At 36.8% G+C, this 27,226-nt stretch overlaps 1 long non-coding RNA gene across 2 annotated transcripts in view; it reads right to left on the reverse strand.

Annotated features, from left to right (window-relative positions):
• Positions 1 to 1,648: 1,648 nt before the first annotated feature.
• The window catches only part of LOC101794455 (uncharacterized), an 85,629-nt gene continuing 60,051 nt past the window's right edge, over positions 1,649 to 27,226 (reverse strand). For both annotated transcript variants that reach the window (XR_002406417.4, XR_011809034.1), the window contains 2 exons: positions 16,047 to 16,093; positions 1,649 to 2,811 (listed from right to left, as the gene is read on the reverse strand). This is a non-coding gene — a long non-coding RNA (uncharacterized lncRNA). The remainder of the gene's footprint in view (positions 2,812 to 16,046; positions 16,094 to 27,226) is intronic.

Genomic DNA, 27,226 nt, shown 5'->3' on the forward strand with positions numbered 1-27,226 from the left:
TATAGCTAAAAAAAAAAAAAAAAAAAAGTTTTTTGAGCTTTCTGAGTCTAGATTTCAGAACATTAATTCTTTTTTTCGTTAAAAAGTTGTTTTTTTCAAATTTCTTTAAATATATTACACAGATAGAAATCTCTGATCATCACTTTTTTTGTTTGTTTTTGTTTTTATATTTGACTAAATGTGATTTTGTTTTATTTTTTTTTATTATTATTATTATTCCCAATAAATACCTATGATTTAATTTTGTTCCATACGGCTCTGAGGACTTCATTGATATGTAGTTTTCATATATGTAAGAATATTTGGCATTAACAGATGCACAATAAAGAGAAGTCCAATTTACCTTATTCATGAACAACAACAACAAAAAAGCATTAGTTCAGCACCCAAGCACTCTATTTTCATAAAATTTGCAACGTTTCAGAAGTGTTTTGCTGAAGACATGTGTTAATAATAGATTACATAAAGCTTCTTAGATATTTAAACCATAATCATTATTATTAAAAACAAACAAAACAAATAAACAAAACAAACAAACAAACGAAAAGAGCAGTTGTTATTTGGTTAATTAAATCAAGACTAAAAGGCCTAAAATGCAAGTAAAAGTGACATTGTACAGTGGTATAAGTTTTTACAAGTGGGTGTAGCCACATATGAATGAAAAATATCTCTTGCAGAAACAGGGATACTCCAACTGAAATTGGATCTCAGAAATTAAAGACCTATTCAGCATTTACTTTTAAAGCAGCACTCTGTACACAATGGCCTTGCTCCAACATGTCAGTTGGTATATGTCTGTCTTTCACCATGTGATGTGATGCTTTTCTTATAGTTATAAATGCTGAACTGTTAGTGCTGGACTAGTAAAGGTCACTAGAATCATCTGGACAAATCTAAAGATTTAAACTTGTACTTACTAGAAAAGTTTGGCTATTATGTCCTTTAATAAATCTCTCCTATAATAAATGAAAATTTAAAAGTTTAAAAAGCCCTATAGGACCTTTGTGCTGAAAAGCCTGCTTCCAGAACACGCTGCATTGCAAGTAATTGCTAGGATTTTAGTAGTGTCCGGTGGATGTTGTCACTGGACACTTTATAACATTGTCTGCTGATGTATTCCTGAGTGTGGTAGATCAGAATCAAGTCTGTTTCCAAGAGATGTGTCAGTGTCCTGTGCTTATTTAGTGAGCTATGCCTACAGCACATTTAAACCTATCTTTAACATTGACATTCAATTAGCAATGGATAGTTTGTCTCCTGATGACCTTCCTTTTAAAGACATTTTTTACTTCAGCATATTACTGCCTTTTGTCATTTTTTGTTTGTTCATTTTTTAAGTACTTCTTGCTATGAGCTTTGGCACTTCTCACATCCCAAGACATTACAAATAACCATAAGCATATGGATAGTAGGGGCTAAAGGCTGAAAAGTATTATCATACAAGAGCCTGCATTCCTCTGCTCAGCCATTAACAAGAATTAATTAAATTTTAAGAAAACAACAACAACAAAAAAGAATAAAATGTGGAGCTGAACATTTTTATTCTTCCATTCTTCCAGGCATGCAACATTTTTGTATAACATCACCTTACTACAGTAGTATTTTCAAGCATTTAACCATTTGGAATTATGAGAATATCTTCACTCCTAGCAAAATAAAATCAACCAGTAGTATGAAATGAAATTGATGGCTTTTTTAAAAAGAATATTTCAAATGGCTTCTACAAGGAGGCCTAAGCATTTATTTTCATTTTACAAATAGCAAGCACTTTGGGTTCTAATTATTCACAATTATTATAAAGGCTTTCTAAAATAAGACATAATAGTTTAGACTAGCAGTTTAAAGAGCTGCTTGATACATTGAAATGAGAAGTGAGAGTATGAAAAATACATTTCATTACTTCCTGCTGCCTTAGCATCTTGGGGCACTATGTTTCCAGGGAGAAATACTGCAAATAAAGTAACCCGTGGAGCAATTTTATGGTGGACGTTTTCCCCTGGAGAATATAGCAATTTTGACAACAACTTCCACATATATGCATGCTGTACTGCACCACATTTGAATGTCATTTAGGGAAGGAAGTGAAGAACTACAAGAAAGGGCTGAGTCTCAGTGGATGTTAAGGAATCAGAGTGCAGAAGAGGAAGCAATTATTTACTTGCAGTAAGTGGGGAGTGCAATCCGCATTGGACAGATTGGATTCCTGTGCTCATGGGTGACCAATAAGGAATTTCTGTTAAGATGCTGCCACAATTACAGCTCTGTCTCATTTGAACCATAATAAAGTTGGAGACTGAAGGACATAAGATGTATTTAAAAAAAAAAAAAAAAGGTATCTTTGGGTCTCCAGCATTCTCCTGGATATTGCAGGGAATAGACAAAAATAAAAATTGATGTTTCTGCTTTGTTCAGGGACATCAGTTGCTTTCTTAGCGGTACAGAATTACTTACTTCATGGGTTTCAGGACTAAATTTTCACACAGAGTAGCTGTTTTTTCCCCAAGAAACAACTCTGCAATCCTTGCTGCCTATTCTGGGGGTAATCATAGCAGCTCTGGGGATATGTTATCACTCCTTGCCACATTGTCTTGAATTACAGCAAGTTCAATAAATTACAACCTTTTTTTCTCTCTATGTTTCAGTCTATGGTGATACCAGCAACCAGCAAGTCCCACAGGTAGGAGAAAACCCAACTGTGATGTTTTTAATGCTGCCTCTTACCATAATAATGATGTTGTCATTCTAGCTTCCTGCTTGGGCTTCTATTGCTGCTCCTAGTGTCTCCATCTCTTTGCAAGATGTGGAAACATACTGCAAAGAAATCATGTCAACTTTTATTTGAATCTCATAAATTCAATTAAAAGCTATTTTTGTACACTGTAAACAGAATATTTACAAACCCTGTTAAACCTAATCCTAAAGCCTGATAAAGAAATTTGTTCTGATATTACCATTTTCTTTTCATAATTTTCTCTTTGTATAAAGGACTTTCAAGCATAGGCTTGAACGAGGGTTGGGACTATAGCTTGCCTTCTAGGTATATTTGGTACACTTTCTCTGTTGCTTGAAGACATTATGAGGCAAACTATATTTCATTAAGTGTCTGTACATGAAGTTTTTGTTATCTCCAGCTAGTCCAAAATTGTCACTGTGCTGGAAAAAAAAAAAAAAAATTAAAAAAAAAAATGCTTCAATAATTCAGGCCCATTTCGGAGCTCTCTTCCTCATGTCTTTCAGAAGATAAATTTTAAACAAGGGACCAAACCCAAAGGAAACACTGCAAAGAAAATACTTGATAAAAATTTTGTTTCTGGAAACCTGGAGTAAATGCAAAATGCAAAATGATTTCTTCTGTTGGATGAGGTCACTTTGGGCTCACAGCTTGGAAATAAAACTTAGAAGAGAGTCTGGGAGTGTGATCAAGGTGACAGATGACCCTAAAACCATGATGACAGAGCACATCAAAAACATTAAGCAGAACAGATATGAGAACAATACTATTAATTTGAAACAAAACTTGTAGAAACCAACTACATAGCAGTGGGAGCAATATGAATAATGACTGTTTCCAAGCCTAATTGATTTTTAAAAGCTAAAATTTGGCACCAGATTTAAGTACAAGAGACAAAAAGCAACAATTCTGATATTTTACTGCATAATTTTCTGCCTCCAAAATTTATTATTTTGTATATGAACTATGGAAATAATATGTGGCAAATAAAATATAAAAATAGTGTCTTTGACTCCCAGCTTTGTAATCTGTTCTTTGTAGATTTTAAACAGTAATCTTTCTTATGGAGTTTGTATATATATTTGTCTGCAAATGAGCAGAAGGTGGCAAACTTTACATTGTTTTTTAGTCATATCTGGAATCAGAACCACGTAATGTTGTACTTCTGATCTAATCTAATTTCAGACCTCCCTAGTTTAAGGATTTTAACAGCGTTGGTATATATTCTGAAATAAAATGGGACACAGACTGACGTTTGTAGCTCTTGCCTCTTCTATTTGTAAGATTAAATTACTAGCAGAAGATTTTGACAGTGACTTAGACACTTTTGGAGCCCTTCTAGGAAATTACTTGTCATTACTATCTGTTCCACTTATGGCCCAAAGTTATCTAGGTTAGCTATTGAATATGATTCCAATATGAATATTTTAGGCAATTGCAAAAGGGTGTAGTACAAACTAATTAGTACAAACTAATGCTAAACACATTTCTTTAGTTAATGTTTATTTATTGACTGTATTTTTCTCTATTATACATTTTTTACTTTTTACAAGTACAATCATGGGTGCATATAACTGCAAATAATCTATGCAAAAATTGCTTTTAGAAATAAGGAAAATATATGAGAAATCTTTGGGGATGGCTACAGAAGATGAAAGATAGGAGTACCTGAGAGGAAATATGCAGTAAATATTTGTATGTAGTTATGCCTATGTATAGATTTTATTGTTGCTAATCTGAGTGATTGTGTTTTTAAGACCAAACTTCTGCTGCTGTGACAAATAAAGCTTTGTACGGGCTTGTTGAATGCATTTTAAGATATCCACAATTAAAACAACTGACAAAACAAACTGGGCTGTGGCAATTCCCCACCATTTGCACTTCAGTCTTACTTAAACAAAAGAACTCTTCATCTTCTTCATTCTTCATCTTGCTCTTTTTTTTTTTTTTTTTTTTTTTCCACAGACAGTACTGTGAATAACCCTTTTTCATACCCATGGGAAAATTTTATTTTGTCCTATGATTTCTGACAATTATTCTTCCTGTAACTATTTTTGGTTGCTTGGTTATTCTTTGTAAGAGGTAGTGAAAATCCCAGTGATTTATGACAATTGTGAATTCACCTTTCTGAGTCTGACTTCGAAGACTCACTTCGAAGATTCTCAAAATTGTCTTACATTTGGTTAACTTTTAAATTTGCCTTTTTCTTTTTTCTCCTAGAAATTTTATTTCTTTTCACTAAATTACTATAACTCTGCCCTGCAAGGATGGGAAGCTTAGACATAAGGTGAGCATAAAGGCTTTTCAGAAATGATAGATTTTATTGTAGACAGAATTAGTTCAGTAATGGAGCACACATATTCTGGGTCAACTACCAGACTGAAATGTAAGCTCCCAAGAATCTTAACTTTTCTTAAATTAAATTGGTGCTATTAAGAGAACTCTCCAGAAAGAAGTGTATACCATAGACTTTTATGGAGCAGAGACCAAGAAAAACATTAAACTATTTTATTACCTTTATTTATATGTTTATAGCAACAGTTTGGCTTTCTTCCTATGCTGTAACAGGACCTCAGTCTCCTGATCACCCATACTTTGTGAACAGCTTCCTGTTGCTGTCGTTTCCATGAGTTCTCATTAGGTTTTGCTCCAGAGATACAGTATGGATAAACAGAGTAAAATTGTTCAGGCCTCTTCCACCTGGGGAAGTCTTCTAGCACTAAGTTCAACAAACCTCCACATTCATACGTCCCCCACAGCTTCCCTTGCGACACACACATTATGTGACTTTAAACTGAAAAAGAAAAATCTCCACTCATAGAAAACACGGTGTCCAAGAGCTAGAAGGGCACCGGACAGGACCCACAGGATACGTAGAACAAGAATCATGAATTCTTCCAGTTCTCCTGAACCCACATGAACACAGGCTAGTTGGCCCAAGGACTGTGGTTCTCCCTCAACCACATTACCAAAGGATAATCACAGCATATTGCAATTCACATTGAAAATGAATTACAGTAACCTAGGGAAGTGCTTTTCAGCTTGGGGCCTCTTCAACAGTCATGGATCATAGATATCTGGCTGTCTAAAGTATACTACCAATCCTATGTGTTTACTGATACTAAATCAGATTAAAAAAATTAAAGGAAACACAAGTTTAGCTGAAATTACATGTAATACTTACAATGCAAGCATTTTGCATGGGTGTTATGTACTTGTGATAGGGAGAAATTATGTGACTGAAATAAGAAGGCTATTATTCTGCAGTTTGACATTTAACTGGGTGAGGAAGAGTCACAGGAGTTAAATATTTTTCTTTAAAGTTGAAGTTCAAATGATGAATCCCTGTTTAAACACTGACATAGTCAAGTCCATAACTGCTAAATGGCCAAGCTGAATGCATGCAGCAAACATGCTTGTTCATTGAGGATGGACACAACACAGTTTGATGTACCACTCAATAGACATTCCATCAGACTGTTCCTGGGAGACAGATGCATATTCAGACAGAGGCAGTCAACCCCCTGCTCTCACCCCCCAAAACTGGGACATCTGGACAGAGTGTTTTGTTTTGGAAAAGAAAATGCATTGAACATGACTGGCATCAGTTTAGAGAATGTGACTGAGTGAAGCACTGCCTGAGCTTTTTGTTTTTGAGATGAAAAGATGTAGTACAAAAATGAACATGCAATTTCTCAGTCAGTATCAAATAAAGAGCCTTCAGATGTCTCCAGGGAATAGAAATATATTAGTTCTCTATACATTTTGCAGCAGATTTGGATAACTAGAACATATTCAGAACACAACTGTCATTGATGTGTTCTCGCATTGAAGAGTAAACGGTATTTACATCCGCATCTTTAGATGACTGAATGCCAGAGAGTGCTGTGAGAAAAAAGAGTGAGTAAATAATAGTGTAATAATGTAACCTAGAGACATTAAAAAAAATAAATAAATAAAATCATATGTGCATTTCCTACCACAGGTATAAAGGATATCTATTTAATGTAGTGCTATTACAGAGAGATTGTATGTAGCCTAAGTTATATACAATATAGATTAAGAAGCAGTAAAATTTTTTGATTTTTTTCTATAAAAGGAAGCCATTTCCATAAAAAAGTTTTACTAACATTTTGCACAGAACAATCTTAATAGAGATACATATGCGAATATGTTTGTGGTTCAGTATAAGATGTGGATAAGTATTTTTCATGATGGGCAACCTGACTGTTTTTCTTTGCAGTAGTAGAAGAATGACTGGAAAAAAAAATGATGCAGGGACTCAGCTGGGCTCTTTTACAAATATAGTTCATTTATATAAAAGCAGAGCTAACTAGGAAGAAGAAAAACAAAACAAAACAAGAAAAACATCAAAGGAAATCTTTGTTGAAGTAGCATAGAGAAACAGCCCACCAGTCCTTCGGTTTATTACACTGATACAACTCTTCCAAAAATCTATGGGGTTCTACCAATTTAACTTAGACAAAAAATGCCATACATTATAAACAAAATCTACTTAGATTTTGGCAGATCCTAGGGGGAGAAAATTCCCTGTAGATTTTTATTATTCTCAGTAATGAATTGTCAGATTTTTATTGTCTATAAAGAATAAAAATAACCAACAATAGTGTTTTAAAAGTCTCATATGGATACTAACAGAACGGAAATCTCACAGAGTAACAGAAAAAAAACAACATTGCAGCTGCTGTCTGTATCGGGCTTTCTACAGGACAGCTTGTGCAATAAGCCTATAACAGATAATGAAAGCAGTATTTAGCAAATAAAAATACATTATGAAATTAGGCACTTAAATAATTTATTTCATATTAAAATACAAATTAAGAGTAAATATTTTTTTTTCAAAATCCTCAAAAATCTGCATCCAAAACTTGTATTTCTATGTGTAGATAGATAGATACCTATTACAAAATTACTTTAATTAGAAGGCAAGATTTACCAGAAGAAAACATTTGGAATAATGTCAGAAAACATTAAAAATGGTGGTTTAATTATTCCCATTTCTGGAATGAAAAAAAATCAGAGGTGTAAAAATGTCATACTTTTTTTAGAGACTGAACCAAGTAAATACTTGTACCATCTTGAAAACTGAGACTGCTTACTCTTCCTTAGAAGGATGCAAACTACTATCATGGAAGAGAAAGATGGTGCACTTGAACATTCACATAGTAGGTGAATGCTTCAGGCTGACAAATGTTATCTAGCAATAGATAAATAAATAATAGATCACATAGTGTTTCTTTAATTGGTAATGCAGTAGGTGCATTCAATTTGTAGGCTGGGGCGATGCAGTAGCAACTGTGCCTCATTTAGGTTAAATGTTTTAATTCTCCTTTCCCTGACACATATTTTACATTTCTACAACTCCTTTTACTTCTGTGTAGTTTTTCAACTATAGTTTAAGTAAAAAAAAAAAAAAAAAAAAAAAGCAGTACTGTTTTGTCACAGTATTTGGGTATTTGGATGTGGAGATTCTCAAGTTATATTCTGTTCTAATGATGCTATGTCATCAAGCTAAGCTGAAAACTGGACTAAAGCAGTGACGTGTTTCATTCATATAAAACTTCAGTGATGGTGAGTTTCTTGAACACCACTTTACAAGACAGGTCTGAGGCATTACACTTGTCTACCATAACAGGTTTGTTGCACAAGTTTTTCGATGATGCTCATCTTCTCAGATACCAAATGTATAGGTAGTTTTATATCAAAACTACCACAGTAAGAATTGATCCTACTCCCACTAAAAGAACATTTTTTCTGCTGATGTCAATGAAACATTACAAAACCAGTGTGAGTAAGTAGTACTACTTTCTTATACAATATGGTAGCTAGCAGCCTAAGGTATTCTGTGATCTAGTGTCACTTAGTAGCCTTTCACACTCTGCAAGTATAGCTAATCCTGGAAACCATGTGAGATGTGACTACAGGACTGAACAGCCTGTGCACTTGGCATTGCTTCTAGCCTATTTTTTCCGCTCTTTATTTTTCATTGAGAAAACAAACTGACAAGAAAGCAAGATTTTTCAATCCACAACATAATAAAATTGCTTGTACAAGCTCATGCAGCAAGATAAGATGATTACTTTGCCTTTTAGTTCGTCAGTTTGTTTTCAGCTACTATCAAACACTTTGTCACACCAGATGCCCATTATAACTGTTACATGGTGAAATGTTTCAGTACATAAAATACCAGGTACACAATTTTCTCATATTTATCTTTGAACTCACCAAACTACTTTTCAGGATGGCTGTCATTTCTTACACCCACTGCAGTTCACTTTAAATTTCCCCATCGTCTTTTTTTCATGCTCTCATACATATACTTCAATGTTACATCATCTCCAAGAGTAACAAATCTTTAAGCCATGCTTTCCTTACTTTCTCTTTCTCTCCATTTTGCTAAATAAATTTACTCCACTGGCTGAAATGTTGCAATACTCTTTAGGTCGTACACTCAAACACAAAGATGACCTATTTCTTTTATTCACATTTCATACATTTCTTTACTTCTTAGGATGCCTGTCTCAAGGAGATTTGTTAGATATTCTACTAGTTCCAGGTTTGGAACTAGTATTGGAGGCTGATTGCCTCCATACCAATACTCTACTTGCTTTGCAAAGGCCATTGTTACTGTAGTTCATAGTGAATTCATTTTCTTCTGTATTCTCCTTTCTTTCCACCCCCTGACCTCCAAACTTTTTCTCCTTGTTTGTTTATGGCTATATGAAACATAATATAAAGTCTTGTGGCTTTTGCCACATTATTCACAGGCTGGTTTTGGACCAAGGCACTAAACTAACTCCTATTTTTACTCTGCAGCTCTGTAAATAATGTTGGAAGTCATTAAAATGTTATGTAGGCAAGTATGCGATATTTTATCTGTTCTGATTATATTTTCAGTCAGGTACGTGAAAGTTTTATGTCTGTTTTAATAAAATGTATAGTTCACATTGTATTTGAAAATATTTCTAGATATGCAACTATGCTTTTCAAGGTTCAGACTCATAATGGCATTATTTACCAGTGTAAAGAAATGACATCAAGCTAAGACAAAGCCATGAACCGTCCAGCCTCACGTGGAATAGTGAATAGCATGATGCCCTCAGATATTTTGCTTTGGATGAAGGGGAAGGGAGAGGGTGTTATGCTTTCTGTTTTCAGTGGAATCTAATGGAAAATGTATGCCTTAGCCAGAGGCCAAGCAAACAGCCAGACACAATGTTGGCTACAGCCAGGATGACCTGTTAATTTGGCCACAAAAGAAAAACTCTGCTGCACACAGCAGCACTTTGAGACAGATGTACCCCAGTACAGCTTTTGGTGGAGTGCTAAACAGAATAAGCAAACACACCTATGTATTATAAAACTGAGATAAACCAAACAAACTCAAATACTATTAATATCCATTCCCATTCTTTATCAGTTGTCACTTTGGTAGATTCCAGAAGCAGGGAAAGGAGCAATCACTTAATATCCTCCATTGAAGACTGGAAAAGCAACTGTTTTTTGTTTTTGTTTTTTCCTTTACTATGTAGTTTAAAGGACATAAATACATCCATGAAGGATTTTTTTGTTCTGAGTATAAGATATGAATATAGAAGCACTCAACACAAAATAAATAAGCTGGTATCCAATTTTAATTTATTTACTCTTTTGTACTGTCACCACTGGAGACTCATTATTCAGTGGAGCAGCTGTTACTAGATATTGACAAATATTACTTCCATGGCCATGACAGAAGAGAGTATTCTGGTTATTTTATTTCATTTAGTTCGATCAATTATGTTAATCTGAAAAAAAAATCAAAAATCCTGAAATGCAATCAAAAAATCTTTCAACTGAGGCTCTGTTCTTCAAACTTATATTCCACTTTCAAAATGTGGAGGCAGTGTTTAAAACTTAGACTTATTTTCTCTAAGGTAAGATTAATACAGCACAGAGGGTCAGAATAAACTCTTAATTCCATTTAAACAGCAGAGAGACCTTTGGTTGACTCTGCCAAGAGGTAAATTTCATCTTGGGTGCAGACATTAGTTATTTCATCAAATGGGGTATTGGCCCATTCTCAGAATCCTCAGAGGCACATTTAAACACAGGTGAATTCAGATGAGAACCCTAATGTGAAAATGTATGAAAAATAATGCTGCATTGTTTCTTTAGGCAAAAGGACAAGCCAAATAATTAATGTATTAATTAAATCTACTTCTACAGATTCTTTTACAGTAAGAGCTCTTTCTTTTTTTTACTAAGTTTAAAATTTTGAAACAGCAGAACTCAGAAAGGAATATTTCAGTCATTGATTCAATTAATGATTCAATCATTGATTGAATTAAAATTACTAAGTTTTCTATTATATGTTTGCAGAGCTTAGGTATCAATCTGTGTGCAGTTAAAAGAGGCCAATTCAGAATGCACAGACTTTCTCAGAGTCAAGCTGTAAGCTACAGCAAATAAGGCTTATTCCAAACACAACAAATAAACTGGAGAGAGATGGCTTTTTTGTAAGCTAAGTGGAGCCTTTCTGAGGGAATTGTTTTCATGGGGTTTCTGTTTCTTCTGTTGACCTTATGTGGGAATAAAATTCTTTTATTTGAATGAAACATTTCTGAATTCTGCAATTTGAAATATCCACAAAGAGGTTATCTGACTTTGATGTGATTCTAATCAAATGTGTTTGATTAACATACAAATATTTCTTGATGATTAAAGTTCAAATTTTGAGTTTTTCCTATTGATATGAACAATAAGAGAAACATATAAAGTGGTCTATTGTTTCCTAATAACAAAACTAATTGATTTGAGATGGTGCACCGTTGCATTTTTTTTTTCCTCTGATTTTTGGTTTCAAAATACAGCATCTATTAATGTCTGAATCCTTTTTTAGAGATGCTTGCTGTTTGCAGCACTCTTCATTTCAAAAGGATGGGGAAAGGGCTGTTTTATTTCAAGTATCATATAAATTAAGTATATTTGAACTACATAATTATTTCATATTCTAAGAATAGCTTTTAATTAATTAAATGTCAGTATAATTTGAAGTAATTTGAGCTGAAGTATATGGCATTAATACTGTTCTATGGAGTTCTATTTTCAAAGATATAACATTAGAAACATATTTAACAATATTAAGTTGTAGTGATATCTTACTCACAAAATTATCATGGATGACCATTTGTTAAAAAAGGATAATATTAAAAAAAAAAAAAAAAACTTTCTGCTTTTGTAAAATTCAAAATTTCAGCTTTTTTATAGAACTAAAGGGGAGAGAAAGATTATAAGATTTATGATAATTATTATAAGTGTCCAAGATAATTAGCATTCCTTTTTTTCTTTTTACAAAACCATGTGTATTTATTACTATAAAATCACTGACTTATTAACATATCTACCTTAAATTAATAAACAAAATTTTTGTATTTCATTTTTTTTGTCAGTACTGAATATAGTGTATTACACAGGAAAAATAATCCCTAGAATATTTTTTTGTAGCACCTCTGTTTGAGAGTTGGTTTTGCAAGACTTCCAGAAGAAACAGGAAGAAGATTCTCCACCTCCAGAAACCAACATTACATAGAACAGAAAAGGATCTTTGTGTGTCCATGGAGGACAAAAGCTGTCATACAGTACCCAGCTGGTAAACAAATAGTCATTCAAAGAAGGAGAAATGGTACTTGTAGTCAAGCAAAGTGTGCAGTTCTCAAAGGTCATGCTATTGCAAATTTACAGACATCGGTTGGGAATTAGTAATACCTGTAAATGGTAGACTTGGATTAGAGATGGTGAATGTTCCATTTAAAGGTATCATCAATACACATCCATCAAAAAAAAATCAATATATATTGCATTATTCTTTTTGGATTCTATTTTCTTGTTCTTTCTGTTTCCCAGCAGTATTGTATAGGCAGTCTTTACAACTGTAAAGACATCGGTTTTGTTCTTACATTATTAACCACTTAATGGTGTGAAGCTTTACAAAGATTATCCAGAATCACAAATTTTTGACAGACTACAGTAAAAATCATCTGACTACAGACTACATGCAAAATCATTTGTGATACCTGTCTGCAGTAGACTGACTACTGCTGCAGAAATAGCTTCAGTTATATAGTCTGTTTACATTATAGTATACACTACTATCAGTATATGCTGTGATAAATGAGTTGTAGGAATACAGTTCATAATCCTTAGAGAAACTAGATACTATGACAGTAAAGAGACATAGAAAACATATTTAAAATAATACTTTAAAAAAGAAATGCCTGGTTTCAGCATACAGTACCATCACCATTCACTGCAACAATACACAAAATGGAGAAGGTCTGCTGAAGTTTAACAGGATTCCTAATCCTGTTAAGTGGGGAGGGCAAACAGCACATCAGAAATTTTGACTCCACCCAACCTCTTGTTTAGGAAGTCACCTTCTCTTTTCTAATAGTATGCAAAATGAACAAATTAATTAAAGCTTTGCCCCCTATTCATGATGAAGAACTAGAGAAGAACCTTCTTGGATATCACTGCTTGTTGTACAGCTGGTGAAGGTAGCCAGCGTCAAGCTCAGTTAGTCTACCAATTGCTGCCTTATTTAGCTAATATCTTCAGTCTAGCAATCTAGACTGAATGTTCATGCACATTTGTATATACATTGACATATCCCGTATCCCATGAGTGTTGGACATTGAAAGACAACTGACCTGATGCAGAAGTAGGCTTGTCTGACTGATTTTAGGAGATGCTGGTTGTAATGGCTACATTGTCATTACTCATGAGAGGTAAGATTTAAGATTATATTCTGACCAGTGAGAGATATAACTCTTGCTAGAATTGAGAAAGCAAAATGCTCCACATTCAGGTGCTTAGCTCCATTAGGAAAGTCTGGTAGATACTACCATAACTCTCTGGACACCTTGCTGAAGTATTCAGGACAATTACAGTGTCAGCAGCTAAAACGAGAGAAATCATTCCCTAAAGGCCCTTTTCACTGATTGTCAAGAATCACCAAAGAGATTTCTTGAAAGCTGGGTCAGCTCTCCAGAGGAGGTCATTCCATGGGTCTCTCCAATGTAGGTTTTTGTTTCATTTTGTCATGTTTTGTTTTTTAATTATGCTGAAAGAGCCCTGGCAATTATGCAAAACACTCATTCAATTAACATTCTGTGTCATCAAAAAGTATTTAAAGTAACTTCAGGCTTTCTGCATTTCTGGCCTATTTTTTCACATTGCACTTAAATTGCAACCTTATTATTTTGGTCCAATATAAGTTATTTGCTGCTTCAAATGAGATATCTACTATCAACTACATTTAATTTTTAAATTAAGTGTTTAATGCAATTTAGAATGAAGATCATGAATAAAGACAAAATGAAGAGCCAAAGACTCTAACCCTTCCCTTCAGTATGAAGTTTTCTGTGACTTCTGACTCAGTAACAGTCAGCTTCCAGCTGTCCTATTTATAAACAATCTCTCTATTGACAAAACAGTCTGTCACTAGCTATTTAATGCATTGTGATGATGATCTATATGGTATTAAAAACATTACTCATGTGCACCCTCCTGGGAAAGTGACTGCTGTGAACTATAGTAGAGTTCCTGTTCCACAAACTGGCTTCTCCCACAAAAATAATGCTGTTGGAATAATAAATATTGTCCAGTCCTTCCAAGCAAAATGGACCTTCTGTGATTGCATCCTACTGAAATAGCTATTTTCCCTTTTTTGAAGTTTAGGAAAACTTCAGATAATTTTGACCATATATTTTTCCTTAAGCTTTCAGTAATGCCGTCTTTGCACAACAGGCAAAACTGTTTTGACAGGGCAAAAGGCTCCCTTCTTCAACTGCAATACTGAAGAAAGTCAGAGGGGTTATAAACAGGTGATTTTTTCCTCATATCTGACATTTTCAGAAATATCTTCCATATGGCAGCTCAATTAGTACACCTTTCTACAATATCTGCTTTCTTTGCAATAGTGTTACATTGTTAGATGATGTTAATTATTTATCTGCAAATACAATAATTTTCTTTTGTGGTACTACACTAGACTGTCTCTGAAAATTTTGAGTTTTAGTTATCTAATCTAACGATTTTGTTTAGGAAATCTTCCTTAATTTCATCTTGTTTTGACATCCAGAAAAAGATTTTCCATGACAAGCTTCCTAATTGCTCAAATAACTGCATACTCCATTTTAAGGAGAGCTCTTTATCAGTATTCTGAACAGAATGCAAACCTCTACATACATCTTGGGCATTTCCCTTGAGGCATCAACCTGCTATTGATAACTGGTCTTTAGTGTTGCTGCTCAGTAGGGTAGCGATTTTATGCCTGTGCTTTTTCTACTGGCATGGCAGAAAATATCACAACGTTGTTAGAAATTAGGGTAGTTCACACCTCTCTGCCTTATCATTATAATCTCTGCACTCCACACTGATTATTCTTTCAAGGGGAAAAATCCTGTTGCTATTCAGTTTTTTGGTGTGATTAATTACTGTCCTAATTTTTTATTTCTTATTTTTTTTCCTACTCTGAGCTGTTTTGGTAAGAGTCATTTCCAGCAACATAACCCTTTTAAAATATTGGAAAATATAATCCATGCCTACCTCAGAAAGGTAGATGAGGTAAGCATTTACCTCTTTAGGTAAATGCTTACGTATTTTTGTTGACATACTGGAGGTATACTGTCACTGAAATCAGTTGTGTCTTGTTGGCAGGAAGCTTAATGTGCTGATGAACAGAACTGATGATCAGTCACCTTGTGGAAGCCAATGTAACTTATGTAATACTGACAGCAGCTGTGGAGCTCCTTCTATAGAACTCCAGGAAAGATATTTTGATGTTGCAAATATTGGCTGTAAATGTCCTAAGATACTTAAGAGCCTAAATGTACTTAAGGGCAATATGTTTTGAAAATCTCACTAAACACTGACATGGGTCTTACCCTCTATATTAAGAAAATTTAAGAATTCATTTATTGTAAAAATAAACTGAGCTGGTACAAGTACAAATAACTTTGTTATTCCAGTGTTACAAAATGATCAGAGGTTAATTATATTCTTTTTCCTCCTTTAAATTACCTTACTAGAACACATTCCCTAACACATGCCCCCCAGAGTCAAATAGAGTCTGGTAGTGAAGAAAATTATAGGACTATCTATCAGCAGAGATGAAAAGGGAAGTGGCTTGTAGCTTACACAAAAGAAGTAGAATGTTAGGGTACCTTGTGAAATTCAGGGAACTTGATACTTGATAGATCACTAATGTACAAGGGAAAAAAAAAAAAAAAAAAAAAAAAAAAAAGATACCTACATTAATCTAAAACACAGTTCTTCATAACGGTAGCAACTCCAGTGTATCTGCAAAGAAAACAAAATGAACAGTGTTTAAACTTACTTGGTTAATTCATACCACAGCAAAACTCTAGCTTATAAAATGCATCCAACCTGTTGCTGTTACTTGTGTTTATAGCTGTTTCATAAGGCCTTTTGGAAAAACTTTCCAGTACTTTTTATATATACCTTAAATATATAGTTACCTTTTGCAGCTTAAGTCCCTTGCTTATTGCTTCCAGGAGTGTTAGTAAAGCATGTCTTCTCTGCAGCAGTATGTATATGTATGTAAATAGATGCATGGAGTTTTAATACAGATTCATATCTGTACCACACCTTTATTTTACTGCTACAGAACCATATCATTTTTTCCATCTGCATTGGTTGTAGTCACTGTCCTTCTTCCCTTTTGCTTTATTCAGGGCATTGACACCAGAGTCTGCAACTGCCAGCAAAATTTTTACATGTAGAACTAGGGTCAAATACAGATTTACTGATCACATGACCTGGCAGAAGGCAGACCAAAAAAATTGAGGTCAGCATTCAAGATTACAGTGTATACCAAACATAATGCAGTTCTAAATCAACATATATGAATGTGAGTGATATGCTGAACAACTTTGGATATGAAAAGCGTTGCTATGAACCCTGTAAGAGTTACACATTTTGAATTAAGGATTTAGCTTCAGGAATCCTGCTCTGAATCTGCTGTATGGTCTTGAAACAGGCAGATGGAAAACATGATGGGAAACTCTCCCCTTTTGGAATTTAATCAGATCCTGGGAGACCCAAAAGTGCATTTCTGTTTCTATGATACATGCTTTTTTAGCAAATGCCTGGAGTGAACTCAGCAGGGTGCATGCCTTGCTGTACTCTGCTGCATTCACTCTGGTAAGTCTCAGCAGCGCTTTTCCTACAGAAGTGAACGAACAACTTTAGTCCAGGAATAATAATTCTCTCTGGTAGCTTGCAAAACTCATTAATCCATTCTGAGCAATCAAGATAGAAATGCACATGTGCACACATGATCACTCTCACACAGACACTCAGATGAGGGACTTAGCAGCCTGTTTGTTGTTCAAGGTCTCAAACTTTTCTCCCCATTTGTTCTCACTTTCTTTGAAGTGATCTAGAAGCTTCAGAGTTAGGATCAGGGACTGAAAACTTTGCAAGCGTGATCAGGAGGAAAAGCTTGTGTGAGGAAAGTGGTCTTAGGCTTTAAAGTAATAACAAATTTCATGTTTTCAGCTTTTGAGAAACAATCACAGTTTGCAGGTGAAGTAGACGTTTCCTTTCATCACCTAAAGTTGCTATTGCATCCAACACAAGTATACACACCCTGTCCATGCAAAGATGTGAGCTGAATCTAGGCTGTGTGGGCATTCCAAAGCTTTTAGGTAATTGACAAGGCTTTTAATGCAGCCAGAGGAATGAGCAGTACTCGTCTCTATTCAGCAAGGCCTCAGCATGTCAGCTGGCCTAGTTACATTGTCTTCAGGGGAATTTGACTTACACTGCTGCCTTTGTGTATGTTGTTCATTAACACAGAAAAATCTCAGGGCAAAACAGCCTGTGATGTAAATACCAAACATCAGCTTTGTGTGGCCCAAATGCTCCTGGGAGGTCTCTGAAACTCTCTGAAAGTCTCAATTCAGGAGTCAAAATTTTAAACAGATGTCCTTCTTACATATTTGCTTAGATGTCCTCCTCATAGCAACACTGTGCTCAGTAGCAATAATGGGAACATTTGACATTTTTCAAAGAGCTGCAAATGTACATAAGTCTGGCACTACTGCCTCATTTTCAATATACCATACACCTCTGTGACTCCTTTCTTTTTACATGTGCCCATCTCTGTCTAAACAGATCAGCTGATATCTTTTTATTTTTTTTTTTTTTTTCACTCATCTGTTGAATCCTAATACCACAGGCTGAGCCTGTGAGGCGGCTTTAGTATAAGCACTAATGTCTTTCTCAGCTGTGAAACCATTATCAACCTCAGTGACCATTTTACATATTGTTCCCCATTTGATCTTGGTAACCACAGTAAATATTTTCTTTAGTGCTATGATTCGAATTATTTTTACATGAGGTCCAGCCAACACGCTTGGGTGTTATTAGGCATTTATTTGTTGTTGCTTAGATATGTCTAAACTGGGCCAGATAAGCATCAGAGCACACCCTAGGTTACTGGTCTCCAGAGGCTTTCCAAGTTGTGGTCTCCTTAAAATTGAGGTGCAATTTCTGTCATAAATTTTGTATTTAGATTACCACATAGCAAATTTAAACCTATAAATATGAATACCAGGTTTGTACCCCCATTCCCCCCCCTAAAAAAAAGGCATTTACTATTTTTGTCCTTCAGTTCTAAACAAACAGTGAAAACTATTTTTTGTCATCAAGCAGGTAAAGGCATGATATGCTGATTATTAGACCTTCTTCATTTCATTTATAGGGTAATTCATTTTTATTTTGATAGTAGAAGTGATCAAAAATGGATTTGTAAATATGACCCTGAATGGATCGTTAAGCCCTATCTACAGCCACACTACTTGCTTTTTTCACGTTTAGTAAGTTCCTGCATGAAATCCCATTTCCTTCCACCTTTACAACATAACCTGTTGAATTGCTCAGTGTCCTTAAATTGTAAACTGAAACTACAGATATTTGACAATGTCTCTTATTCCCCTAGCCCATTTCAAAGGTGTATTGGCTAAACTGACAACTGAGACTTATCAAGTGTTCTCCTCTCTAGTCTTCAATATCAGACTGTTGAGTGTTTCCTCATTTTCATCCATAAAAGGTCAGGAGGTCTTAATGTGTCAAAGTTGCTTTCTCTTGCTTGACAAATCCAGGGTTGAAACTTTTTGCTGAAGGCTACAGCTTTGTCACATACATTGAAAGCCTTCAGCTCTAATTTGAAGTCAGTAAATCATGAGAAAATATCAGGGACATAAATGACTAGCAAGGTCATGACTCCTTTTCAGTGTGAGGCAACCAAGAACTGGGACAATCATGAAAGCAAGCAGCCTATAGGAAGATTTAAGCTTGGTTGTTCGCTGGATAGATCTGAAGAATTCAGTGTCTTCACAGTTGAACTATCTATTCGTTGAGATGCCTAACACATTCTTCATACTGAAAGATGGTTTCTTACCTGATAGTACTTTCTGGTGGAGACTGAAGTAATCCTCATGAACACTGAGGTATTTTATAAACATGAGAATGCCAGTAAGGCTTCTGGCCCTGAATGTGCAGGCAACTTCCAAGGTAGATCTCTAGAAAACAGTAGTAGCTGGGGGATTCTTCAATGGTATCAGGGTCTTCAAAGAAAATGCTACGTGAGCCCAAATGTACATTAATTTTGTAAATTCTGTGCCTATGATGGAGGATAAAAGTAAAAACTGAGAAAACTCCTGGATAGCTAATGGTGATATCGTAAGCTTGAATTTGCTTCTCTTTTCTACCTTTTTTTTTTTATTATTATTAAGAAGAGCACTCTTTCACTCTGTTTTGGAAACATCTTCCAAGGAAACACATTACTTATCTCAAAAGAGGTAAATTAATATATGAGTGAAGAATGAAATTTACACCAGTGTGAAGGTGTTAGAAGTGACTACAGACAAGAAACCACAGCGATTAAAATGAGGGACCCTCATTCAATGAAAAATTGTGATAGGCCAAAAGAAACATAGGTCTGTGTATGAAGTTATGCAATTCATGTATCAGTTGCAGGGGGAAAAAAACAAAAGTTCCGATTTTATGTGTGCAGAATGTTGGCATGTGATTTTCCTTTGCTATAGATCTCTGCTGTTTTACCATGTTACTTTCAAGAGATGGTGCCATAATCTACATTAGAAAAAGGCTTGCTATTTGTTAAGAACCAGTCTATTAAAGTATAGGTTTGCTGCAGATTAACATTTTCTCTCTAAATCTGAATTTACAGGCTGGAGTATTCTGGAGTCAATGTTAACCATGATGATGCACAGTTATGCTTTAAAGATTGCACTGAATTCAGAGAAAGCATTTAGCAAGGAAGCACACAAACTTTATACAAGAGGGAAATTTGCCACTGCAAGAGCTTTGACTGTTAAATAAATAAATCTGTGGTTCTCTCCAAAGGGAAAAGGGTGGGAAAAAATAAAAAAGCAGCAAACAAAGAAATCCAAACCAGCCAACTATCACCAACAAAGAAACACTAGGAACTGCTTCACTTGAAACCAGAACTAGAGAACTGCAGACCGCAAAGAAGAGTTAATGCATACCTAGTTTAAAGGGGATGAAGGTGAAGGGGCAGCACGAGTTGCAAATAGAAATCAGTATCTGTTTCAACCATAAATCTGAACAACTTTTTCCTTTAAGAATGCCTGTAAAGACATCTGACATCGTGGAACTGAGAGTTTGAGAACTACAGATATTCAGCTGAAGAATAGGAAAGAGGTTCTCATGTATCAGTCACCTAGGACAGGGAACTGGGACATACCTTCAGAACTTAGTTCTATGAAAATATATCATGCAATAAAAAAAAACTGCATTTGAACATATTTCTTACTGAGAAGGCATTTGTAAATCATGTTATCCAATGCCAAATTTCTTAATGCAAGTCAGACTTCATATTTGTATTTCGAGCTAGACTCACTACTTGACATTTTTGTATTTGAGCTGTTTAGTACTTGGAACACATTATAGAATACAGAGATAAAAAGCTTAGCATTTGTTGTCAAAATTAATTGCTTCTGTGTATCTGCTTCTGCTTGACTCATAAATGGACTAAAAAGTCTTTGGGTATCCAGCTTAATTGAAAATATGTAAAATTGTCTGTTCAGTAACTTCTGGATGTATATTTTGAAAGTGATCTAAAGCTCAGATACTTGTTTGGCCCAAGTGACCTTGCTGTTTTAGCACTATAATACTACTTAAAATGTTTATGGTATCTCATGTATTTAACTTTTATATATGTGTTTATTTCTTAAAGAGACATATTTAAATAACCATCAGCCTGATCCAGGCAACTATGCCTAAGTCATAGAACATATTTTTTTTCTTGACAGCCAACAAGGTATTTTGAAAACTTCTACAGCACTTCCACATTCAAAACAAAACAAACAATATTTTCAGTACTGGCATTATGCAGAAAGTGATTCAAAGTTATGTTAAGGAGACAAAGGACAGACACTAGAGTGTCAAACAGTATTAAGTTCCTATTGATGACCTTGACTTCGCAAATACTTATACAAATATTTATATGCATAAGGTTAACATGTATAAAACATTTGAAGGACCCAAGCCTAGAGTTTAAAAATTGTTACTCCGCAGCTTACCTTGCAGAGCTTTCGAAATAGAAGAACAGTGTTATACCTTACAAAATACTTTTTCTTGGTTTTGTGTCAAAACATTAATGATTTGCTTTGAAGTGCAACGTCTCAAGAAAGAGCTTTTTATATTTTTTATTGAAATATTTGCTTCAGACATTTGTCAAATGAATGTAAGAAGATTATATCAGTTTAGAGCTGTCTGAACTTGTGCTGTCTAGACAACAAGCTGAAATTCAAAGAAAAAAATAGGGGAACTATTAAACTCCGAATCTATAAAGTCTTATGCACATGCATAATACTACTAATGGACTGGTCTAATTGACTGTTTATTTGTTAAATACAAAGTTAAATACATTATTATCTCAGAGTTGACTGTATGTCAACTCTGCACAAACAAACAAAACACAAGCAAACAAACAAACAAAAACCTATCCTCCCATCCTGTTCATTCAGGTTAAATAACTACTTTTTCAAACCAAGTAAAAATATGGCAATTAAGCCTCCAACAAAATTTCTGAGCCCTGATTTTTTATTTTTTTTTTATTAGCTCTGTAATGTATATGAAGACACACACCAAACTTTTAATAAAACTTTTTTTGCAAAAGTTATTGAAGGTGTTGAAAGGTATGATCTCTTCAGGACACAATTCAACTGGCCCTTAACACTACTTTCTAAAGAGTTAACCATGTCTAGATGAAAGGCCAGGGCTATTCCCAGTTTTGTAATGTACTGTGCCACTAATGTACATAGTAACATAATTAATTCATCATGAAAGAACCCTTATGGCTGCCACACAAAATGACAAACACTAGTAAATATTATACCAACTATATACCTTGATAATTCTCTCTACAGCAAATAACTTCAACCATTATTTCAAAACCCTTTTAAATACCGACTAGAAAGGTCGCCCATTAATGTCTTTGATTTCCAGTTTATCTTTTTATATTGTTGCTTATTTGTGTGTTCTCTCAGACAATTTCCATCTTCTATTCCTCTGGTCATCTACCCAATCATCCATTTATTTTATCTCCTCCTTTTCCAGTATTTTCTTTCCTTACATACTTTACTTCATATTGTTTCTGTCTTAGCTGCTTTTAGAAAGTAAAATCATAGAATGGCTTGGGTTGGAAGGGACCCGAAAGCCCATCCAGTTCCAATCCCCCTGCCATGGGCAGGGGTACCTTCCACCAGACCAGGTTGCCCAAAGACCCATCCAGCCCGGCCTTGAATACTTCCAGAGATGAGGAATCCACAGCTTCTCTGGGCAACCTGTGCCAGTGCCTCTGAAAACACTCTCTGAGAGAAAAATTTCCTCCTTATATCTAATCTAAGTATACCCTCATTTAGTTTAAAGCTGTTAACCCTTCTCCTACCAAGTAGCAATGACTATGCACATTATTTGCTGCTAAAAGGTCCCAAGTCCTTCTACATAGCCCAGAAAACACCTGCCCCGTCCCCTTGTATCAAGAGCATAAAGATACAATCTTCTCCAACTGCCTTCCACAGCTAACTTGTCATCCTCTGGTTTGGGACCAGTTAGTATTCATCCGTCTCTGAGATTTAGCTCTAAGACAATAAAACCCTGAGGCATGTCTGTACTTACACTAATTTGTTGTCGTGTTATTCCCCCAAAACCTGAGGATTTTCCCTCAAGGACTTCTTGTTTCTCCTTGAAGCTGCATGCCATCATGCTCTTTATTTCTGGTTATATCACAGAATCACAGAATTGTCTAGGTTAGAAGAGACCTCAAGATCATCGAGTCCAACCTCTGACCTAACACTAACAAGTCCTCCAATAAGCCATATCCCTAAGCTCTACATCGAAACGTCTTTTAAAGACTTCCAGGGATGGTGACTCCACCACTTCCCTGGGCAGCACAACCCTCTCAGTAAAGAAGTTCTTCCTAATATCCAACTTAGAACACCCCTGGTGCAACCTTAGCCCGTTCCCCCTCATCCTGTCACCAGGCACGTGGGAGAACAGACCAACCCCCACCTCGCTACAGCCTCCTTTAATGTACTTATAAAGAGCGATAAGGTCACCCCTGAGCCTCCTCTTCTCCAGGCTGAACAAACCCAGCTCCCTCAGCTGCTCCTCGTAGGACTTGCTCTCCAGACCCCTCACCAGCTACATCGACCTTCTCTGGACTCGCTCGAGCACCTCGATGTCCTTCTTGTAGCGAGGGGCCCAAAACTGAACACAGTACTCGAGGTGTGGCCTCACCAGAGCCGAGTACAGGGGGACAATCACTTCCCTAGACCTGCTGGCCACACTGCTTCTTATGCAAGCCAGGATGCCGTTGGCTTTCTTGACCACCTGAGCACACTGCTGGCTCATATTCAGCCCACTATCCACCATCACTCCCAGATCCTTCTCTGCCAGGCAGCTTTCCAATCACTCATCTCCCAGCCTGTAGCTCTGCTTGGGGTTATTGCGCCCCAGTTGCAAGACCCGGCACTTGGCCTTGTTGAACTTCATACAGTTGACCTCAGCCCATCAGTCCAGCCTATCCAGATCTGCCTCACAACATCCTTATAGTCCTCCTGAGTGGTCCGCCCTCTTTTCCAAAGATTGTAAACCCTTTTTTTCCTGCTAAGATCAAGACACGATTCTCTGTTCAGCCAGGCCAGTCTTCCCCGCTGGCTTGTCTTTGGGCACGTGGGGACAGACCGCTCCTGTGCCATTAAGATTTCCTTGAAGATTGCCCAGCCTTCCTGGACTCCTCTGCCCTTCAGAGCCACCTCCCAAGGGACTCTACCAACCAGTGTCCTGAACAGTTCAAAGTCAGCCCTCTGGAAGTCCAAGACAGCAGTTTTACCGGTCCCCTTCCTGGCTTCTTCGAGAATGGAGAACTCTACCATTTCGTGGTCACTCTGCCCAAGACAGTTTCCAACCACCAGTCCTTCTCTGCTTGTGAAGAGAAGGTCTAGCGGGGCACCTCCACTGGTAGGCTCGCTAACTAGCTGTGTCAGGAATCTGTCTTCCACGCTCTCCAGAAACCTCCTAGACTGCTTTCTTGGGCTGTGTTGTGCTTCCAGGATATATCTGGGAAGTTGAAGTCCCCCACAAGAACAAGCGCTGACCATTTCGCAACTTTTGTCAGCTGCCTGTAGAACTCCTCATCAGTCTCCTCATCCTGGTTTGGCGGTCTATAACAGACACCCACCAGAATGCTTGCCTTGTTGGCCTTCCCGCCAATCCTAACCCATAGGGACTCAACCTTATCATTCCCAGCCTCAAGTTCCACGACATCAAAACTCTCTCTGATATAGAGAGCCACACCACCATCCCTTCCATGCTGCTTGTCCCTTCTGAAGAGCCTATAGCCAGACATTGCAGCACTCCAGTCATGAGAGTGGTCCCACCACATTTCCGTGATGGCAACCAAGTCGTAGCCTGTCTGCCGCACGATGGCTTCCAGCTCCTCCTGTTTGTTACCCATGCTGTGTGCATTAGTGTAGATGCACTTCAGTTGGGCCATTGCCTTCTCTCCCAGTCTTGCCATTGTTACCCCTTGCACAGCTCTAACACGCCTTGTTTCAGCCCCGTCCCCCTTCTCACCTAGTTAAAGCCCTCTCGATGAGCCCTGCCAGCTCCTGGACCAGGATCCGTTTTCCCCTCAGAGATAGGGACCCGTCTGCGGCCATCAGGCTGGGTGCTGGGTGCAGGTGGTAGCAACAGGCTCAGGCACTCCCTGCACCCGGAGACCTGAACTACCGCAGTTTTGAGCGGGCAGTCGGTCTGGGTGTGTACAGACTTCCTGGAGAGCACACTGTGCCTGGTGTACACCATTGCAGCTGAGCTAGCAGTAGAACGCCATTAGAGGGGCAAGCGATGTGCATTTACTTGGATGTTTAGTTCAGTCAGGAGATAACTGTGCATCATCAGGCAGAATCCAAGAAACTATATCTAATAAGAGAGAGTAAGACGTTTCTGTACCTGTGCCATGCCCTTGAGGCCCAAAGCTTTCAGTACACGTGCTTGTGATCAAATTGGAGAAGTCTCCAGGCTTTAGGAGTTTATTGCATCCTTAGTGCTCATGAACAGAAGGTTACTCTTGTCCTGGGTATTGCAAACTCTGCAATCTCAGTACCTGTCATATAGGCCCTGTTAGTTTGCACACAAGCTTCTGATGTTCCTTCCCTATGAAATATACCCCCGTGACTTGTCTTCTGCACTCTATTTAAAGGTTTATACTGCAGCTCTTAAGTGACCACTTCAACGCTACTGACAGATGTATTGCCTGTTGAATCAGGTAAAGTCTTCATCTCAGAGAAAAGTGATCCCCATGCCATTAACCACAATCAGGAAATAAGGAGTCAAGCAAACAACATTCCTCTCAGATAGCATAATCTCTCCTATTTGTAGTATGGTGCCTCTCCCCTGAATAGAGGGAGAAATCTATTGTGTTCCAGAAGCTCCACATTTTTCATCCTTTCAGACAATGGTGATTGCAAAATCATCAGTACTTAAAATACAGCAATACAACCTAATTACCCAGACCAATCAAAACCTTCCTCCTGTTAAACATCATCTTGCAGGGTAGGAGATGCTTGTGTTCATGGTGTCCTTTGATATAGTACAGCTGTGTAAGCTTGATCTAAGTGTCATGAAAACAGAGAAGCTGTGCACAACAGTCTTATCTGGGTCCTTCAACCACATGCTAACTCAGGAGCTGCAATTATGCTCAGGCATTGGAGCATAATTGCAATTATGCTCATGTCCTTGGCCATTGCCTGAGCTATGACATAGCTTTACTGTGCCTGGCATTTCTTTTTTTTTTTTTACCTTCTTGGTTTGGCTTCCTGGCCTGGCCTTGGACTTGCCTCACCACTGTTACTTAGTGATCGCTGGCCTGTTAACTGAACCTGGTTAGCGTACCCTTTCTCTGCTCTTTTTTGGGGATACTGTGAGATTATGCCCTGATGGCGAAGGCACTGCCCTGATGGCTGGATTGTCAGTCATGGCTCTTGACTTGCCATCTCTTGCAAATGGCCTGGTCTGCCTGCAGACAAAACCCCTCAGAGAATGAGACCCATCTCTGGTGCCCTGGGACAGATGTTATTTTGTCTCTATATACAATGGCATCCTTTAGTCTGTTCTGGCACCACACAGGTGCCAGCTTTTAAAGCATGAGGACTGCAGTATGAAGTATGTGTGTAATGCCATCTATCAACTTTCCTGGTGTAACTGGAAGGCATCAAGCAGGTATTCCAGGTCCTACAAATATTCAGCTGTCAAATTCTCATAGTTATCTACCATAAGGCCTACTGGTTCTGATTGTACATAGGAATGATGTTGTTTTTTGTTTGTTTTTTCCCCTACCCTCTCTTTTATTGCACATTCAGACCACATATTCATGGTCCTGTCATAGATCCTTTGTGATATTACTGGAGAGTTGCTTGGTCCTCTCAACCAGTCTATGCACTCACATCAAGTACAGGAATTTATTGCTGTTTCTGGCTAGAGGGTAGCATTTTGTACTCCTGAATGGCAGGTAAAAATCACATTGTTTTCCCAACTGAATTCTCCAAAAACTCGGGATCTGCTCGGTCTCTCTGAAGTCATCAGGAGTAGATATCACAGAACACTGTCACATGCAATGTTTTTGCTCTAACCAGTGCTATTAGGGGTGCCAGGCAGCTAGGCCCAGGCCCCCTAATAAGTAATAATAATAAAAAAAATCTAAACCTGGGATCATTTGTTTTAGAAATGTGACATCAGAGATTCCTCAGCAACAGTGTTGTGTGAAAATTTTTAAATCTGTGTTTTTAAGTGACTTACTGTTTTGAACTTTTTGATTTTTAATTTTTATGACCTTGAAAATTGCAATTACATATTAAA

Source organism: Anas platyrhynchos, chromosome 4 (genome assembly GCF_047663525.1).
Source record: "Anas platyrhynchos isolate ZD024472 breed Pekin duck chromosome 4, IASCAAS_PekinDuck_T2T, whole genome shotgun sequence".
In the NCBI taxonomy this organism is placed as follows: Eukaryota; Metazoa; Chordata; class Aves; order Anseriformes; family Anatidae; genus Anas; species Anas platyrhynchos.